Below are 21,596 nucleotides of genomic sequence, written 5' to 3' on the forward strand. Positions count from 1 at the left end.
CTCCTGCTCCCAAGCTCTTGAGTCTCCTAGCTCAGCCCCGGCTCCCAGGGCTTCTAGGTACTCAGCTCCCCATCAGCGCACTAGGTTCTGCTAATCTGTCTGCTAGGGCTGATGAGGATGTGGGAGCCTGGAATCCCTAGGAGCCACAACTGAGCTGGGAGTCTTGGAGCTTCTGCTTCCAGTCTCAACTTCTTTTCAAAATTTGAAATGAAACATTCTGATTATTTCAAAACAAAAAGTTTTCAGCTTTTTCCTTTAGGGGGAAACTGAAAATTCTATGTTTGGTCCAGAGTGGAATGAAAGTGTGTTTGAGAATTTCCCATGGAACAGAAGTTCTGACACTCAACCTGATCTACTTGAAAAGACGAGCAGAGCAGCCCTTTGCCCTTTAACCTCTTGAACCGAAGAGAGGTGCAGAAGCAGGGTGCAGTGCAACTCAAGTGTCACCGCTTCTTTTTGATGAAATGAGAAGGGGAGCACAATGTTGGAGTCTGCTCCATTTCTCACAGGATGGGAAAAAGGAACAGGACTGCCTCTGAAAAGCTGTTCCTTTCAGATCAGGGGTAGGCAGACTTAAAAGCAAAGGGCTAAGGGGAAGAGGAGGAGATGGCCAAAGCCTTCAGACTTCCCCAAAAGAGCAATGAAAGAAGGGGCAAAGGAAGACAAAGCTTTCTAAAAAGTAGAGGGAGAATATTAACTGATTTGAGTGACAACATTAATTGATTTGGAGGGAAGCAGCACTCAGTGAATTTGGAGGGGCAGATTTTATTTGGGGATGGAATTGGGCTGTAAACAGAAATGATTTTATCTGTTAAGACATAAATAATTTACTGAGGGAAGTGAAGATGTGCTAAAGGAAATTAAACATACTGTTTGGCTCCACAGCCATGGTGGTACAGATATTTTTCACCTAAAGAGGCTTAAACCCAGATCCCCAAAGGTATTTAGGCCCCTAACACCCATTGATTTCAATGGATTCTAGGTGCCTAAATACTTATTACCCCTTTTGACCTGAGCAGTTAGTCAAAGGTCAGGGCCTGTGTGTTGTTCCAGTTGGTGTAGAAATTGACGATGGAGTCAGGTACTTTCTTTGGTGAAATCTCCTTTATTTACAAGGAATGTACAAGGTGCTGATTCCTGTGGTGTTCAGAGGAACAAATACCAGGAGATTGTTGCTTTGTTCACTGTTCCAAGCCTGCCTTTCCAGCCAACACTCTACACCCCCAAAAGCTTTTTCTTTGCTTTGTCACAGGGCCATATTACTGTGCTTCCAGTAACTGTATGCTCTCAGCTTCTGTTTCTGATACATGTGTGCATGCACACAGATAGTGCCTTATGGAACACAAAGTCTACATTCTTGTGTGGGCTTGCATACCATCTTTGCTTAAGTGGGTCTGTTTAGTTTGCTTTTCCTGTTGCTTTAAGTGAAGGGTGGAGGTCAACAGCTTAGATGAGTTTTAACTCAACCCACTTCACATATATTTCAGGATCTAGGCCTTACTGCTCATATATAATAGAATACATATTAAACACTTAGTGTTTAGCTATTGAGGAAACCTTCAGTTTATTAACATAAACACATTTTGGCACAAAGCAAAATGCCCTAGTTAACACCCAATTCATCGTTCCTTTTACATCATTCCAGCATTGCCAGGAAGTTGTGGATAGACAATAGCACACTTCAGAGGCTGCTTCTAGACGTCAGTGACAGCCAAGCGTATTCGGAGTATCAATTAGTGAGGTCACCATTCCTTGCTCTCAATTTATCAAAAAAACAGAACAACCACCAAGTCAAAATTAAGCTCTAACAGTTGCCTGTCTTCTTCCTAGGTCTCAGTTCATTATTTGTCTTACAAGAGAATACCTTGGCTCTTCTGGGGTTAGTCCAGAGGATTTTAGGGTGGGATTTTTAAAGGAACCTAAGTGAGTTATACACCTAATTACCATTGAAAGTAAATTCGACTTGGGTTCCTAACTCCCTCAGACTATCTTGAAAATCCCACTTTAAAATCTTGGATATTTTTAAAGGAAAGCTTTCTCAATATGTCTCTGAGCTTGTAAACATTTGTGTACATGCTTTATTTAAGCATGTGTGAGTGCCCTTGACTTCAGTGGTCTATTTATATGCTTAAAGTTAAGCAAATACTTAAATATTTGCAGGAGCTGGGCCCAGGAAGAGTTTTCCTAAATTCTATTTTTTTTCCTTCATAGAAATGTATAAAAATCCCATGAAAAAGGTAATTGTCCACAACATTTTTCTGCCCTGTGCAAGATGCAGTTAAGTTATCATTTGAAAGAAAACATGGATGGAGCTATGCTTTTCATCACCTGAATACCATGCATTTATTCTTTGCCATTTATGAATATAGGTGTATTCTTTGCCACTTTTGATTCACATCTGGGGTTTTGGAGTGAAGGGAATCTTTCCCTTATATGTGTGCCTCATAATTTGGGGATTTCCCATCAAATATGCTTTGGTTTACTCTTAATCCTCTGTTTAAAACTATACCACATTTTTTAAAAAGTCAAATGTAATTCACAGGAAAAACAGTTAATTCCGATTTAGTTCAGTTATTAGCTTGCAGAGCGTGCAATTCTGTCTTTAAGCTCTTATTTAAATGTAAAAGGTGTACCATATTGCATATGTGTGCTGAACCCCCCATCAAATTGGCTTCAATAACAAGCAAAACAACTAACTGTACTCTAACGATATGATAGAGAAATTCCTCCTAAATAACAAGCCTTAGATGCAGTGTGAAGTTGAGCATTTGTGCTCTTACCTAATTCACAATTTAATACCATACTTTTCCCCCTGAAAGTTGAGAAGTAAGAGTCAGCAGAAAGGTTTGTCAAAGCCAAGACTTTAGAAGCTCTAATTATGTGGCATCCAGCAGTTTTGCTACAGCTACTGGTCTGTCAATGTCTTCATTTATAAAACTCTGCTTTGGAGGGTTTGGAATGCCAATATTTTAATTCAAACTTGGCTGAACTTTGGCATGTAAAATAGCCCAGATGCCAATTGCTTTAAACAAAATTTAAAATTCTAAATGCAGCAACAGCAAGATACTTTGGTATCCCCCCCATGGTGGCTTTAGATCCCCAAATTTAAAACTCTCTTGAATTCTGTCTAAATTTCTTTCCTTCCTTCCTTCCTTTTTTTTAATTTAATTGTTTCTGCAATTACTAACACAGTAAGATGAGAAAGAAATGTATTTTTAAATGTGTTTCCTTTGTGCATTTGACAACTCTTTCTATATACTTGGTCTCACTGTTTCTCCTGAGGAAAAGTCAGTCATCTTCCCCTGTTGTGTGGGTTTAAAATAAATAAATAAATAGGAAAATGTGATTGCAATCCCACAATATTTAGCAGGGACTCAGAGACAGGGATAGTACCTGAAATTACTTTAACTGTTTTGAGTGTAATTCTCTAGATCAAGTAGATGATGTCCTTTGAAATAAAACCATTTTTTAAAAGTAATTTCAGTGGTCATTTACAATTGAGACTATTTTACTATTCTGACCATTTTATATCTAATTTAAGAATGCAGATGCATCTGGTTTGTATGGTAATTAAGTAACTTTTATTACCTTTCTTACTTATTACAGTGACTGAGGGCACTATATCTGAGCACCTCACAACACACTGAGGTAAGGCAGTGCTATTATCCCTATTTTACAGATGAGGAACTGAGGCACAGAAAAGCTAAGTGATTTGCCCAAAATCACACAGGAAGTCTGTGGTGGAGCAGTGAACCTGTATCTCTCAATTCCTAGGCTATCACCCTGGACTGTCCTTCAATACGTACTGCAAATCAAACTGTACATCTACACTGGAATAAAAGACCTGAGGCACAGCCATAGCTGGCCTGGATCAGCTGATTTAGGCTAGTGGGGCTTGGGTTGTAAGGCTAAAGATTGCTGTGTTGACATGCATGCTCAGACTGGAGCCCAGGCTCTGAGACCCTCTCCCCGCTCATCCCCCTCCTGCCCCCATGGAGTCCCGTAGCTCAGGCTCCACCCCAAGCCCAGACATCTACACAGCATTTTTACACCCTGCAGTCCAAGTTCCACAAGCCCAGCCTGCTGACCCAGGCCAGCTGCGGGTGTTTAATTGCTGTATAGATGTACCCAAAGGGGAAACCCTGCTTCCCCAAACGTGCTAAAATCCCTGTAGTTAAACTGCGTTATGGGGGGGATATGCAAGGAGTTGGCTGCAACCTCAGTGACAGAGCATAGCAGAACAGGCATTTAAGGGAGCATGTCTTACATCAAACGAATTAATTAGGCTCTTACTAGTGCTATTGAATGATCGATAATGCCCCCTCCCCCCCATTTCAGTGTAAATGCTAGATTATTGCAGTAATGTTACCAATCTGGTTTGATAAAGTGACAGAAGCAAATAAATTTCAAGTTAAGAAAAAACCCTGTTATCCCTGTTCAGAACAATTGAGATACACCTCTAGCCTCAAGATAATATGCCCATGGAAAACTGGTGCTTTATCCTGTTCTGTGATTGGGGTCCTGTGGGGAAAAAATAGTCTTTAATTACATGATCACATACTATCTCATAATGTATGCTCATATGGGGTATGGATTAAGTTTGCACAGGCAACCTTAAGTCTAGCATTTCTTAACTTTTGAGTCATTGACCTTGCAACCTTAACATTCTCTCACCATTTCTTTAATGTAAATTTTTGATTTTTCTACAAAACTGCAAAAATAAAAATTCCACTGTGTCGAACCATATACTGACCCCCAGGTTGAGTCATCAGCAGGGTCTGGACCTTTAGAACCACGGCACAGACTTTTGCCACTTGAGAGAGTGGTGTAGGCTGAGTATGTGGGTAGTAGTAGTAGCAGCAGGCTGAGTATGTGGATCAGATAGTAGAGGGGCATCAGACATACAGTCTGTCAGTGGGTTTCACAGCTGTCTGCTCACCGAGGAAGGCTGAGGCTCAGGAGTGAGACTCCTGGCTTTAGGATCTGTTGGGAAGTGCTTCAGTGGTTATAGACTATCCAACACATCTTGTTCTAACCCCTCCCCCACCACAGCTCGCCTCGGCCTCTCTCTGTCCCCAACACCTCTGCTTCTGTGTCATTCCTTTCTCTGCTTCTATGAAACCTCCTCTGCCACATCTCCTTTCCCCATTACTGCCTCTCCTATGGTCTCCCACTGTTTTCCCTTGTGCCCACTTCCTTTCTGGCTCCTGTAACCCTCTCTTTCCATATCCCCCTCACTGCCCTGCATTCTAAGTCAGGCTGCAATCTCCTTGTCCTTGCTGCCCGGGCATCAGGAGGGGGAGCTTTGAGAACACAGGGGGGAGAGAGAGTCTCCCTGCCCTCAGTTCTGGTGCCTGGAGCCATAGCAGCCCAGAGCAGCAATTACAGGGAAAGTCCTGCCCAGACCCAGGATGAAGCATGCAAGTCATTCTGTGGTGATGGCACATAAATAATGCTGTCACATGTAGGAACTCTGTAGGACTGGAGCACACCCCATACCAAGAGAATTTCTGTGCCAGAATTTATCAACTCTCTACTGAGCATGCATGATCTGTGAGATTTCAAAGGCTCGTAACTTGGCCATATGGGGACAATTTTTCACAAGGATAGTGAAAGGCACATCCCTGACACTAGGGCAACCCCACTGCCAAATTTCAAGTCCCTACAGCAAACCACAGGGGTGCTGGAGCTTCTAAATAATAATAAATATCACCACCAATTTATTAACATGGGCCAAAACCATTATATATTTTCTAGTCTTCTTCTGAAAAACAGTTAAATTATTTTTGCTGAAACTTACCCAAAAAAATCAGCCTGTGACAGACACCCAGTATGGAAAACTTCAGCATGAACAGTTAAGGTTTGGCCAAGGTATAAGCAACTGAAAACAAGGTCTTATTATAGGAAGTATCAAGCAACCTTAACTAGTGGTGTTGCTACCTGTGCTGCCTACAATAACGTATGAACACATTTGTACATACTTCGACTACTTTAAGTAGCCAATGTACCAAAAGGTGTCGCAGGATTTAGGATCTTTGAGTGCCCTAAAGCTTGTGAAATAATTTGTACTAAGATACAGTCTAAAATCTTATGAAAATCATTTTAGAATCTATTTTTTAAAAATGATTATGTGACTGTATAACTGATGCTTAGGGGTACTTTGTCTTCAGCATCAGGTCTTACAATACGTGAGATGTTTATCCTGCACAAATGATGGTATAGTCTGTCAAGAAGTGTTCTTTGCTGACTCACTTTTTTTCTTATATAAGCATAACATTGTAATTAACCAGATAAATTAATTCATCTGCTAGGACTTTTAAAAAGAAATAGAGGGAGCAACAGTAATGCAAACTATTGCCTGAAAAAGATGATGCATGAAAGCCTCTGTTTTTTCTGTGTAAGATACGTTCTTTTTGCAGCAGTAAAGCTGTTTTCTGAATACAGCCCAGCATCTGAAATATTGATTTTTTTTCTTTAAAGTTTGAAAAGTCCTGAGTACTCTCGTCTGTTCACTCTCACTAGTCTACAAGGTATGTATCAGCATCTCCTTCATCTTATTCAGTTAAAACTGACAATGAGCGAGTGCTCCATTCAGGCAAAAATCCAGTCAGCATGGCCTCTGTGGGGCTTCAAGTCCAACTCAGGAGCCAAATGTTTCTCCACAGAAATTCCATGGAGCTCAGACTTGGGGCTGTACTCCCTTGACTTGTACAAGGCAAGAAGTGAGCCATCCATTAGTTGCCATGTATTGAAGATGGGCTATGCCAAGGACATTATGTTGACTCATCTAGTTAGGTTCCAAAGACAGCACAAATGTCAACATCGAAGGGAAAATCTTTAATTCAGAGGATCCAATTATTCCCCATTTTCAGCAGCAGGACCTAGGAATTTGTTGCTGGGCTCTGCTACTGGTTCTCAACTTTATACCTGAGGGATGTCCCAGATTTCACTGATGCACACTATGAACTAATGAGATGGGGTATAAAGGGCCAGAGATAACAGCGGGATCCAGCAGTGAATACATAGGTCCTGCTACTAGTATCTAAAAATACTTACTGAGTGGATTGGGGAAAGCAGCCTACCAAAGATGCAGGGTAGGTGAGAGTACCACACCACCAGGAATTAAAAAGAAGATAGATAGCTCCCAAATGGACTGGGGTGAAGAGTATTATGGCATCCAGCGTCTCCTAAGAAGATTGCTCAAGACGAGTGAGTGAGGTGTTGTGTGGGGTAGGGGTGCTTGGAACCTGTTGAGAGGATGGGATAGTTTGTGTGGAGGGAAGGGAGATTCCAGCCTGGCCTGACCAACTTCTTTTCCTGACAGGGACCTTCATGCCCCTCCTGGAGCACTGGATGATCTTTACTCTCAAAGTCCTTGGGGAAGGAGGCCAAGGGAAGAGAGATTGTCCATCCAATGTCTGCTCAAATGGGAACTGCTGGCTGGGCTGAGCCAGGCAGAACTAGGTATGCCGTGTGCTGCTTCTATCTGCTGCCCTTGGGTACTAATGGCACAAACATTAGCCAAAATTATTCTGAAATACTTGGTTCAGTTAATATGGCTGATTCATATTTAGTTAACACATTAATTGTTTAACTTGTCCTTCCCTACTCTCCATACTAAGTTTTGGCTGCAGTATTGGAGTTATGTCAGCAGGACTGGCTAAGTGGGGATCAATATTAGATGGTGGAAAGGAAAGCAATTGTTCTTAGACCATGACTTCAACTATAAATCTGTAAATCAGCTTTTTAATTCTGAAAGGACCTGGTGTACAAATTCAAGGGGGAGAAACATTAGCAAACAACTATTTTCTTACAACTTTCTGCCAAAAATTTTTTTAATTGCCCTAGTAAAAGTGTTTATTACTTTCTATCCAGCCCAGGCTTATATTCTCTCTCATGAATAGTGCCCGGTAAATCCTTCCCTACAGTCAACTCATCCCCATTTCTGGAAAGTCCAGGACTTCCCTTCCAGAAATCTCACTGAGAGGATGTCCAATGAGATCATAGGATTCCCAGCAGTTTGGAGCAGCAAAAATTTGTGCTCCATTCTTCCTTCCCTGGGAGCAGAGGCCTCTTCAAAGGCTCCCCCTGGGACACCTTGGAGATAGTCAGTTTCACATATTTGAGGAGGAGACCCATTAGGGACATGGTGTCTCAGAGTTCTCTGGGGCCCAACCGTCCCTCTTCTTGTAAAACATCAGTGACTGACACACTTTTGTGTTTCTGTCACATAATTCCTGCACAGCACATCTTTTCTCCCTGAAAACTGGGGAGTGTCAAAGTGCCTGATTTGTATTGGTTCAGAATGAGGACGTGTGAATATAATTAATCATGACACTGACAGAATGACCTGATCCTGCAGTCTTTACACAATAGAAGTGTTCCCTGAGTGAGAAGTGTAGGACAGGTCCCTAAAACCACAGGTCGTGTGTGGCTGAACATTGCCACATCTTGCACTACTGCAATCTTGATATATACTACTATTTGGCTGAAAGCATTGCTTGTCATGTTTTATTGCTTAATTAAAACATTAGTCCTGAAGTATAATTGACAGTTGCAAGTGTAAAGGTAAACAAAAACAAGAATATAATTCTACTTGAAATATGCCCCATGCTGACCAACATTTCAAATTGACCTTGTCAGCCTGTATTAGTCTAACCACAGGCTATAGCATGTTCAGAGATTTTTTTTTTATCCCCACTTAGAGGCAATGAAGGATATGTTGTGTACTTGCATGGTTATGTGGAATGAAGGGAATGTACCAAGACTACAGTAAAAGAAAGCATACGTGGAAGATTTCATTTTTCATCTTCAAAACATCATAGTGATACTAACATGACTAGGTTATAAAAGATATACTTAGCCCAGAAATCTGCGGGGGGGGGGGGGGGGCAGGGAGGGGGGGAGAGACTGTGTGTGTGAGAGTGATTTGCAGTCATAATCTCATCCAGAAATGATCAGAAATAGGAATTAGAAAAAAGTAATTGTAGTCTAAGGGAAAGTAAACTTTTTAAAAGTCCTATCTTCTAACATCACCTGCCAGCTATTTAATGTGTTTATAGTTTATACTAACCTTCCATAGCTTTACTTTTAATCCATTATTGTCTGTGTATCTGGTAAGAGGGAAGCCTATAGCCAATTGTAATTACTTTGCAGCTCCTATTTGTAGCCACAAAATAGATATTTTCTTTATTTCTGGAAGTTGGCAATTGTGGGATGTTATGGAAATCCATCCTCATTAACAAAAAAAGACAACCAAATAAATTCACTGCTAATGTTTAGAATTTGTAAATGTTTACTTCTTCATATTGCTCTGGGATAATATATATTTATGTCCAGTAATTTGAGTTTAAATATGTATCTTTTGACTTCTTTTTCCATCCCAGGAGATGTCTTAAGATGGTTTATGGCCCCCTGATAAGCATTTTTAGAGGGTTTTCTTATACCATATTTATAGGAAATGCATCATTTAAGAAAATGCTTCCTCCCACCCCTTAAATTAAGTGCCCACAAGTTCTAATTTAAGTAAAATGGAATTGATCATGTTGTGCAGTTGTATTCAAGATTATTAAAATCCTTTGGCAATGATGTGACCTTCTGCTATCTCTGCCTGTTACACTGAATATCACAGGGAGCTGCAGTCCTTGGTACTTATCTTGTCCTGTATTGCTTGAATAACCCAAACTGAGTGGGAGTTTTGTGGGTGTTCAGGAAAGCAGCTTCAAGTCCAAAGTTAGAAAATTACTCCCTTAGGCAAGTGATAGGTGCCCTTTATTCCTGGTTAGTGCTTCCATCTATTCCTTTGGTATTGATGTGGATTGACGAATGTGAGTTCCAAAAATCATGTATATAAGGCTTTTTTTTTCTATCTGTTTCTGTCGGTCTAGTTTTCAAGTGCTCATGGTAACAAGAATAACCTCAGAATAATGATCAATCTTAGTCATGGCATAGTTAGAGAAAAGCAATGAAATCTAGGGTAGAAAGTACTGTACATGTAGCATGCAAATGCTTCTTCCCTTTCGGGTTTGATTCTCCAGGGTTCCATCAGTGTTGATGGGAGTTAAGGACTTGATTCTGCACCAGTTCAGATCAATAAATTTTTCCCATTGAATTGAATGGGACAGCATTATGATTAAGCTGGTGATGAAGCATTGAGTAAACATATGAGATTATAGATCCAAATCCTCAGAGGTATTAACGCACCTAACTCTCATTGATTGCAGTGGAAACTAGGTGCCTAAATATCTTTAAGGATCTTAGCCACGGTTACCAGTGCTTTCTGCTCAGAAAAATGTACCTTTACTGTGCTGGTGTGAGCACTTTGTCCCTCTTTTTAGCTTTGTGGAATAGTTAGGTTTAAAAGTTATTCATATTGACCATTTTCTCCTTATTCTCACATGTTGTTCTTCCAAAGAAATTATGCTCTGCTTAGAATGTTGCAGCACTGACTTCAGCTTCACCTGTCTAGCTCCTTCATATATTCCTTACTGTAACTGATTTGAGGCTCTCATTAGAGCTAAATCTTGGATGTAATGAGCCTACGTAATTTAATAGTCAGTTGATCCTTCCATGTTGTTCTTTTATTTTAACAGTCCACTTCCTGTCACTGCTCAAATTACTCAGCAGCATGTATTGCTCTGTCCTGGTATTTAACCTCCATTCCTAAAACTTTCTTTACCTAAACATATTCTGCTATGGTTTTTTGAGACACTATGGGTGAATACACAGCTGGTTGTATCAATGAGTGCAATTAGTTCTTACAGAATTACATCCCTGTTAATACTTTTTCCTTCGTTTCAGCAAAACCCATGACTGTCGTACTTGGCATTAATTTTCACTAAGCTGAAAAAAGGAAGCCAGTGACTCTACTGATTTTCCTTCAGGGGTCTATTTAGCACCTTCCTTATTCAGGCAAAACTCTGTGAGGCTAATGGGAATCCTGCCCAAGTAAAGCAAGCAGGATTTGTATCTTATAACCTAAAGTACTTGAGCAAAATTACATTTCATATTTTTCTCCTTATGATATGTTCATTATTGTTTTTATAGGATATTTATTTGATTCACCTAAGTATATTTATTTTAGGGGTAAAGTTTAAAAAAAAAAAATCTGTCACTTAAGGAATCTAAATTCTATCAGTTGCTTAAGTGCTTTTGAAAATGGGACTTAGCAGCTAAGTCCCATGTCTACCCTGCAATTAAAAGCCTGTGGCTGGCCTGTGACAGCTGACTCGAGTTAAGGGGCTGTTTAATTGTGGTGTAGAAATTCGGGCTTGGACTACAGCCTGGGTTCTGGGGATCCTCTCGCCTCCCAGATGTTTTTGTAAGGTATATTCTGAGTATGTTTTTGGAAATTCAAGTTAGTTTAAAATTAAGTGTTAAATAGACACTGTAATTTGAATGATGATCTTATCACTATGCATCGTGGATACTCTTTCTTGTAGCAGCAAGAGTCTAATATTCCAACCAAGACACCTTAACTAGGTTATACTAGCATTAAGGTTCTCTCACTCAGAACTATTTTTTTTTTTTTAAAGTAAAAACTTCCACCACAGAACCCCAAACCAAGTGAGATACATCTGGTTTGGTGTTTTATTGTAAATTTGAAACTCAAGCCATGTTCTCAGTAAAGTTTGAACTTGGATGCACTTTTGAGCAAAATTGGGCCAGTTTATGGATTTGCACTGAAATCCTGTGATGTTTGCAGTAGCACATAGAATTGTAATATAAAAACCTAGTTAAAGTTTCTATTCCATTTAACTTTTATCTGAATCCATGTCTCAGTGAAACTGTTAGGACACGAATTTACATTAATAAAAACTGAGAAGCATGGACCAAATTCTGATTTTCAGTTTTGTCAGTATAAATCTAGACTAGAGTAATTCCATTGGTTTCACTGAAGTTAAATGTTACTCTTAACTATTTTGATTTGGAAAATTTAACCAAAATTTGACTAGAAGAATTGTGATTTTCTTTTTCTTTCTCTCCCAGCCACCCACCCATCCTAAGAATATATTTCTTTAATGCTGCCATTCATTCCTCTTTTATGCATAGACTGGACATCTCTGAACTATGAACATAAGGGTAGTTGAATTTAATGGAATGAACCAAAAATTTGTTATAACAATTACACACATGCTGAGTATTTAAGAAGCATCTCAAATGATTGGTTCTACAGAGTGAGATTAAAGCATTACAATGATGACTTTTGATGGTCCCTTTACTTTTACATCTCATTGCTAAGAATTAAATGATTTATTCCTCACTTTATTGGATTTGAATAAATTCATATTTAGTTATACTAAGCAATGGGTCTTATATGCCTTGGATTATGAGGTTGCCTGTTTTGTAGAAATGGATACAAAAATATTAAGTGAAAACAGATTTGCATTTATTACCTAATAAAGCTCCAATTTCACCACCGCAAAAATCTGCCCACCTTCATAATTGTTGGGAAATCTTGGCTGTAATGAACCTATGTAATTTACATCCTCAGGTGATATACATTTGGCATAGCACCATCGACTTCCTGCTGATTTGACTCAATGTATTTACCCTACATTCCACAAAGTTTGTCCACTTGAATTTTGTCAGACGCTTGTGTTGTATTTTTTAATTTAAACCAAAACATTTCCTTGTCTTTATTTCTCCCTAAGAAACTAGGCTCTCTACCTTGCCAGAGATATCAGACATTACTGACCACTTTTCCTGCAGACTCCTTTGCATTTTGTCCCAAACCAACCCTGAGGCATTAGGGGACCCCTATACAAATCTGCAAATCTAACATATTCTCTTCCTTCAAATCTCTCCAAAACTCACTTCTACCAGGGTGCCTACCAAACACTGGGCAATGGCTAGACATCTGATGTGCTGTGACCACTGCCTATTAGACTAATCATAATTGTCTCGCTGTCACCTTGTGCCTGCAAGTCTGTTTGTTGTGTTCACCTGCTGTCTCATGTCACATCAAGTTTTTTAGGACAGGGACTGGTTTTTGGTTGTGTGTGGGGTTCCTGGCACAGTGGGGCCCTGATCTTCACTGGGGCCTCTAGGTGCTACCTCAATACAAATAGTGATATAATGGCATAGACCGGGGTGGCCAAACCGTGACTCGTGAGCCACATGGCGGCTCTTTTACAATTAAAGTGCAGCTCGCAGAGCCCCCATGCCCTCCCAGTTCTTCACCTGGGATCGGGAGCTCAGAGTGTCCACCCTGTGGCAGGGTGGTGGGGCTAGAGGATTCTGCCTAGTGGGGAGGGGAGTCTTGGGGGAGAGTAAATTTGGCCACCCCTGGCATAGACAATTGGCAGAGGGAGGAATAGATCACCAGTTCAAATCCAGTCCAGCTAAGGCCTGGTCTACACAGTGTTTGTTCCCATTATAAGTGCTTCAGTTAGGGGAGTGATTTCTTTACTGAAATAGTTATACCACTGCAACCTCTAGTGTGAATGCAGTTATGGTGGTATAGCTTATTTGCCTTCCCATACCTTTGTATAAGCTATACTGGTATAAGACAACTTGATCCCATATAAATGCATCCATACTAGGAAGGTTGTACCACTTCAAATATACCAGCCAAATATAAGCTTGTGTGTGTAAAGAAGTCCTTAGTAATGTCTGAAATTTATCATCTTATGGTTTTTTGGTGGCCTGTGTTGGAATGAACTGGTATCCTCAGCCTAACAGAATTTCACACTGAAATATTTTTTCACCTGCAAAAAAGGCTTTTGATTTACAAGAAAATTTTTAAGGAAGGAACAAAATACAGTTTACTTCCTCTGGTCCTGGTTCTACCGTCGCAAAAATGCTTGGCTTTGCTGCTGCTCTTTTTTTTTTTTTTTTTTTTTTTTGCCAGATTCCCCAGTGAAGTGAATATTTTTGCAGAGATGTCAGACGCTGAATGCCTGAAGCCAACTATTACTATTTTTTGCCTCTCCAACTAAAATACTTAGCCAAATTTTGTAGAAGAATTGACAGTTTGCATGAGACACTGAGTCTCTTCTCTCAATTTCAACATAAATCTTCTGTTGCCATGAAAGAGGGAGCAATTGTCATGTAACAGCAGGAAAGCTGGAATCAGAAGCCCTGGGTTCTGTTCTGGTTCTGCCACAGACTTGCTATGCAATCTTGGGCAGGTCACATAAGCCCTGATTCACCAAAGCACTTAAGCATGTGTCTCAATTTCTCTATGTAAAATGGGAATGATAATACCTACTGCACCTCACCAGGATGCAGTGAGTTAATTTATGTATGTCAAGTGCTTTGAAATCCTCATGCAGAAAGCACTACAGAAGTGGAAAGTAATATTATTAATTATAATGTTATTACTATGGTTAAATTGACCCTATAATGCCTTACTTAAGACTGAAGCAAGATAAATTATAACCTCCTTCAGAAATAGGTTTTATAAGAGTTCAAATAGACCCTTAACTGCTCCACACTCAACTATATTAAAATGGTTTTTCAGTCAATTTATTAAACCCATTAATAAATGTCATCACTAAGATTTTCAAAAACTAAAAAAATACTGTTTTTCTCTGCAGCATGAATTTCTTCTAAACCTCATTTTTGTCAAATGTATACCTAGTCTACTGATGTTACTAAGCAACGCCAACATTACCAAATAATAGAAAAACACAACATGTAATGACGCTAGAATTTTGAGGCTGTATCATGGGGTTAATTTTTTAATTATGTATCATAAAGCTAATAGGAATGTGTCGAGATTCAGAAAGTACATGATGCTGCAATTTCAAATCTATTTTCATTATACCAAACAGTTCATATTGTCTTCTAAAAATGTGCATTTAATTGCACAAAGACAGCAAAAATACAAAAATCATTCAAATAATGTATTCCAATATAAATCCTTTAAATCCTCTTTAAATCGTTTTTACATTTATGTAGCAATTATAGCCTAACCACAGGATCTAACATCATAGAGCTTCGTCAAAATCTATCACATTTCTTAGGCTGAACCTGGAATGTTGTTCCGATAGCATTGCTCCTAAAGGCAATTTTGTTATATTTTAGGCATCAGTTTTACAGCACATTCTGAATTAGATTATCTGTGGTAATATTTTCAAGGTAATGTTTTGTTCTGACAGTAAGTCTAAGAAATTTCCATCTTATAAAATAATAAATGAATTGTAATCTAGCTAAACTAAAGTATTTGTGCTTTAAGATGCTATTAATACTGTCAGAAAGTGCAGAACCTGTTTTGTTGCTGGCTGTTTTGTTTGAGTATGTAATTGTAACAACTGTTGACTTCAAACAATAGGCAAACCAAACCCTGAGAATCCTGGACCTGCTAAAATTTCCCAGGTACAAGCTTTCCTTAGTGCTGATCATTTATTTACCTTTTAGTTTCTGGGCTCCATTGAATCACAATAGATGTGACTGACTGAATGAAACCAGATAACTGTCATGGGATATTTAACTCATGGGACAAATAAATAAATTAGATTAAACATCAGCGAGTGGGGACAATTTGGGCTTTTCTGCTCCTGTGGCCAGATCTTGGGAGAACCTAACCAGGCTTCAGATTCTCATGATCTGTCTACATTACAAAACCATCCCCAATCTGAAACACTTTTGGATTGTATTGGAACCAAGCAGCAAAACTATGTCAAACTTTCAAAAAGTCGTTTAGGGCTCTAACCTAGCTAGTCTCAAGGGTGGTTTCCAGCAATCATTTTAAAACATGTTCCTCAGCAAGAGTATGATGGTTCCTGCTGGTTTAAACCATGTTACCCGAAATAATTCTTAGGAACCAAGCTTTAAAACTGTTTCAAGTCGGGGGATTTTTTTCCAATATAAATTGCATCATCATTTCTTACTCAATATTTGTTTATGGTAGCACCCCACTGCACTAGGTGCTTTCCAGGTATTCAAGAATGGACGGTCTCTGTTCCAAGAAGCTCACTGTCTAAGGATGTACAGACAAGTAGACAGAGATTTGGGGAAAAGAAATAAATACGGATTTTCTTTTAAAACACAAGTCAACTGCTATTCTGTTTGAGTTTTTATAGTGCCCTTGTCACTGTAGTATATTGAGCAATGTAACTAACAACTTGTTCACTCTAGGCAGGATGGCAAAAGTAGGTCTTTAAGGGGGACTTATATATGGACAGGGTAGGAGAGGCCTTACCAAGCATAAGACAGCATGTGGAAGAAGGCATGGAGGTGACGATTGAAGAAGCTGACACACTAGTGGTAGAAGGTGGGATCACTGATGGAACAGTGGGGGCTGGGGGAACATGAAGCTCAAAAAGGGAGAATAAGTAGGAAGGGGGAGAGTTATAAAGAGCTGTGAATGTTGGGAAAAGAAGCTTACATTTGATGCTATGGCAGATGTAAAAGCCAATGGAGGGATTTGATCAAATCAGCAGGTAAAGAAGATGGCTTTAGCAGGTGGATTTTTTTTTTTGAAATGGCCAAAGGGGGCAATGTGTGTGTTTTTGGCAGAGGAGGCAATAGTCAGTGTGGGATATAATGATAGCCTGCTGAAAATATTTAGTTGTGAAGCTGGTAAGAAAAAGATAGACCGTGGCTACATTGAGGATCATTTCATAAGTATTTTAACACTTATAACATTCATTGAAGGTGAACCAAATAGCTCTGACAAATACTATTTTTTTAAGTGTTCAGAGTCCCCAGATATATAGCATAAGGGCTTAATTGTGCTCTTAAGACATGACCCATGGTAGGGGATCACATGGACATTTCCTCAGCAGTGACTGCTCGAGGGATTGCGGCTCAGGCATGAATAGTGCTTCCATACTCAGGTAGTAGAGCTCTTGCACCGCTCTGCGGTCTTGGAAAGGGTTCATTTATGCTGGTTCTTTTGCCTTGTGTAGTAACGGTCCTGGTGACTTTGTGAAAAGACTGGATTGGGTCATAGACCCTCTCTAAGCCTTTGAGGAGTCCAGTTTCACTACAGTGATAGAATTGGTAGTCTTTGTGCTCAGGTGAATCAGGTCTATGATTGTGGTAGGCTTATGTAGGAGTTAGGGAGTACCCAGTGCAGAGTCCAAAAAAAGTAGAGTTCTTCACATATGTAAATGTATTTGGAATCTTTAAGAGAAAATACCTGAGGCCAAATATCTGAGCACAGACACTAGAAATTTACTGTGAGTGACTGACTGACTCATTTCTTGACAATAGTGCAAAACTATCGTAGGGCACATGGTACTTTTTCCAGGCTATCAGAAATAGATTTAGACTTCTTATAATGAAGAAATCACTCAGGAGCGAGTCAGTCACTATGGTTATTGCTATGGGTCCAACCTGCATGTTCTAGATTCTCTAGAACATACATTAAGGTGGGTTCTGATACTGTTGCTGCTGTATTTACTGTTACTTGCAAAACTCTGCAGGAAAAAACACAACTTGAAAGTTAGCAATGGGAAAACCTGATGTGTTTTAGGTGCTACACAAAGCTTACCCAAGCTACCACAAGCAATTGTTTGCAAACTTGGGCAGAAAATCTTGCAAGAAAAGCCTCATGATACTTCCAATTCCAGTGTTACCAGTTCCAGTCACACACACATTCTCTTCCCCAACCCTGGTCAAACTGTTCACAACCTTATCCCTTCAACAAGCGTTTTTGTAGCTACTCTATGCTTGTATGATGTTGGATGCATGTATCTGCAGAACAAATCACATTCCAGTGATTGCTTTGCGTAGGATAGATTAGAGATAGACAGTTCACAGCCTCTTTAAGGGTTATGAACCAGAGTCTCAGCCCCAGCTCTGGCTGCTTGCTTTAAAAAATAAATAAATAAACCTGGAAAGAATGTGTAATCTGATCTAAGCCACTAGCAAAAGGGGAATCTCTCGGTGACTTAGCTATACCCCCAACATGGCAATGATGGCTAAGAGACAGGGCATGTGGCCAGAATACTGCTGCACTCTAGTGGTTCGAAGCTGCTCAAAGTGGCTGTTGCAGCTATGAGCAACTTAAATCAGTCCTGAGGCTCTAGGTTACACCTTGACCAGCCCTACAACAAGGAGAAGCATAAACATGGCTTAAAACCCTTGGTGAGGGTGGGGGGTTGATTGTGGTGTGCAGCATCCCAGTCACAGCATCCTGGTCAGAAGCCTAGCTCTCTGGAAAGAATTTCTCATGCTAAATCATCTAGCTATGGAGTATGCCTGTCTCACCTGACAACATTTAAACCACAGGGGAGCAGATGGAGATGCAGGTAGCAAAAATGGCAGCTTGATTGCAGAATTGTCACAAGAAATAGATGCCCTAAAACAGGAAATACAGCAGCTGTGAAATCATATAATCCAAAGGACCCTGTGCAAGCTACTACATCGCAAAAAATGGAGCCTGTTTGTGCTCAGGTTAATGGCTGAAGCACAGAGCCCTGTATGATTACACTGTGAATAGAAATACTATCACAGATGTACATCACAGATTGTTGCCTGATTGTAGTAGAAGACTTTGGGCCAGACTCTGAGCTCTGTTACACTGGTTTAAATCCACTATAACTTCATTGATGTCAGACAGTTATTCCAGACTTACTCCTGTGTAGCTGAGATCATGAGCTAGCCATTTTTTTTGCAAAACTTGTCTCACTGTTTGACGTTTCTTTTAACTAGCTTACAGTTTTCTCCAATCACAAATGAAAATATAGACTGTGGATGGAGTACAGCAGAATTAAGCCTTAGGTGTTCTGACCTGAGTTTGCTGTAAAAATCTGTGTATCAAAACAGATGTAATAACTCTGATTAATTAAATGTTAAATACTTTATATAAAATTGAGCATTGCTCTGAATATTGTCCTATTTACACGTGATTTCGGACTTTGTTTTCTGGTAGCATTTATATAACAAATGAGCAATTATCATTAGTAAAAATAAAACAGATGTGTTTAAATGTTTCCCAAAATTTGATTTAGAACTGTCAGCATGTGACTATAATAGCCCAGATTTCAATTTACTATGAATTTTTTCTGGAATGCCAAATTCTGAAAGTCAACTGCTTTCCCTTCGGTAATGATTTGCCTTTACACGGTGTTAATTAGGACTTTGAGAATCTACCTGAATGTTTTTCTCCATGTTTTCTTTTGAAGTCAGTTCCGTGAATGAAAATGCATTTGGAAATTTGGGCCTTTTTTTTTTTTTTTTTTTAAATCCACTTATATCCATTGCAAAGTCTTTTTAAAAAAAAATTTCCACAAATATATAAACCAAGCAGAAAACCCAGATGATTCTCTCCTTGACAGCATGGCATTTGCTGTGCACTCATATGGTTGGAACTGAGTCTGCTTTTACCTATTGCTGTCTTATCATTTGTCTCACACCTTAAGAGCTATAGTTTCAACCTGACCTGCTGAAATTGAAAATGTAACCTTCCCAAAATACCAGATGAGGGATTCTTTGAGCTGACATTTTATACAGGCCTGAGTCTGGGAATCTGTGACCTAAAGCATGGAGAAACATCTAAACTACCAGCTTACTCTACTTAGGGCAGCTGTAGCCTCTTAAGAGGCTACGTCAGTTGAACTTCACTGTGTATGTTAAGTCTAATGATCATAGAGGTTGTAAATAATAGGATAAATGATCAACAGAATGCACCTAACTGTCTCTCGGTGTGACTCCTTGACAGTTTAACCTCATTTATAGCTTTGTTTCCACACTTGAATCAAAATAACCACAAGGCCAAATGAGATAATTCTCTCAGGGTTTGGGCACAATGAATAATGAACAGCTTGTGTAATAGTTCATCTACGGTGTTTTGTTCTTATACCTACAGAATTTAAACAGCCAGTTAAATATTCTGCATGTCTGGGAATGCTGTTTGTGTCTTACAAAAAATCCTTGCTTTATAACTATAGAAGCAGCATACTCCAGTGGTTAGGGCACTGGCCTGGGAATTAGGAGACCTGGGTTCTATTCTAAACTCTGCTGTGTGACTATAGGGGACTATTTGCACCTCTTTGCTCCACTTTTTCACTCTCACCATTTGCCTGTTATATTTATTTAGATTGTAAGTGTTTCATTATATGTTGGGTCCATGCCTAACACAGTGGATTCCCAGTCTTGGTCAAAGCTTCTGAGAACAATATAGAGAAACAATATACTCTGGGCAGACTGTTTTAAATCAAGGCTGGGACTTTTCAATGGAACCTATGAGAGGTAGATGATCAGCTCCCATTGTAATAAATTGAAAATCACATCCTTAAGATTCCAGTTACAGCATCAACCAAAGCATTTGCGTGTGAACTCACCAACATTGGTGGGGACTGAATACTTTTCTTTTTAAACGGTTTGTTGGTTGGTGCTTCTATGTTGTGGAAACAACACATCAGTATAACTTTTCCTGATAACTACATTTTCACTTTTGCGTGACCCACTCTCTTTCATTCTTCAGGTTTACCTGAAAAAGAAAAAAAATGAAGTGCATTTCAATAACAGATGAAATATTCTAAATGTTTTTGTAAAGAATATCAGAAAAGAATCATTTAACCTCCTTGAATAATTCATCAGAATTTTGGGGTCTGAAACAAAAAAGTCAGATGTAAGCAAGAGCACAGGAGAACTTAAATATGAGCTGAATTTTTCATGCGACACAAAATATTCTCACTGGCGATAAGTAAATATAGAAATATCCACCGTTGTAAATCAGTTTAAAGTGTCTTTATGGATCTCAGATTCCTATCTGTCTTGGATAAAGATTTCTGGTGTGACTTCTGGTGAATGTATTCAGCCTTTCAAAAACAATTATTAAAATAGGAGGGTTGGGGGCAAGGGGGATTTTTTTTTTTTTTTTTAATCTTGAATGAAGGTGATAATTATGGTATTTAAGTTTTTTCATCAATAAATTTCAGAGAACTTTACAAAGGTGGTCAGTCTCATAATCATCATCAACAAAATCTCAAACATTTTACTGATGGGGAAACTGAGTCAAAGAGCAGGGAAGTCATTGCTCATGGTCATCCAGCAGGCCAGTGACAGAACTGGAAATAGAACATAAGTTGCCTGAGGCACAGTCCAGTGTTCTGTCCACAGGCCATACCGCTTTATACTAGAAGGCAATGACCAGATGTGATATTAAAACTTTGACTTCTTAGCCCAAACATTTTGGGAAAAGCACTCTGGAATGGGGATTTGCTTATGGTAGAAGTGTCTGCTTGCAAATCTACATTACACAATGAAGAAATATGGGAACAGTTGTAGTTAAGTAAAACAGATGTAATTACATTTGAAATACCATAATCTTAAGATATGGTCACACTGCAGTTAGACACCAGCGGCTGGCATATGCCAGCCAACGCGGGCTCACGGGGCTGTTTAATTGCAGTGTAGATGTTCGGGCTTGGGCTGGGGCCAGAGCTTAAATGTCTACACTGCAATTAAACAGCCCCTTAGTCTGAGCCCTTCGAGCCCAAGTCAGCTGGCATGGGCAAGTCACCAGCATCTAACTGCAGTGTAGACATACCCTTGGAGGACAAGGGTGACGTTTTATTTTGCAATGATTCATTTTCATTTCTACCATTGCCCTCTTCATTTTTTCTGCCTATCCCTTTTGTTGTTGTTGTTGTTGTCAGTCATCTGTTTATTATGATATTAAGGACTGCCAGGAGTGT

The 21,596-nt window shown here is 39.4% G+C and overlaps 1 protein-coding gene across 3 annotated transcripts in view; it reads left to right on the forward strand.

Moving 5' to 3' along the window:
- Positions 1-21,596, forward strand: part of LOC137156172 (heparan sulfate glucosamine 3-O-sulfotransferase 1-like) — a 100,088-nt gene that overhangs the window by 73,208 nt on the left and 5,284 nt on the right. For 2 of the 3 annotated variants that reach the window (XM_067552903.1, XM_067552902.1), the window contains 3 exons: positions 3,607-3,648; positions 6,481-6,530; positions 7,325-7,464. The exons of the other annotated variant lie outside the window; for it this stretch is intronic. The gene's annotated coding sequence lies outside the window, so the exon portion shown is untranslated. The remainder of the gene's footprint in view (positions 1-3,606; positions 3,649-6,480; positions 6,531-7,324; positions 7,465-21,596) is intronic. 3 annotated transcript variants of the gene reach the window in all.

The sequence above is a fragment of the Emydura macquarii genome, unplaced genomic scaffold (assembly GCF_026122565.2).
Source record: "Emydura macquarii macquarii isolate MOO-44397 ecotype Brisbane River unplaced genomic scaffold, CSIRO-AGI_Emac_v2 contig_1390, whole genome shotgun sequence".
NCBI classification, from domain to species: Eukaryota; Metazoa; Chordata; order Testudines; family Chelidae; genus Emydura; species Emydura macquarii.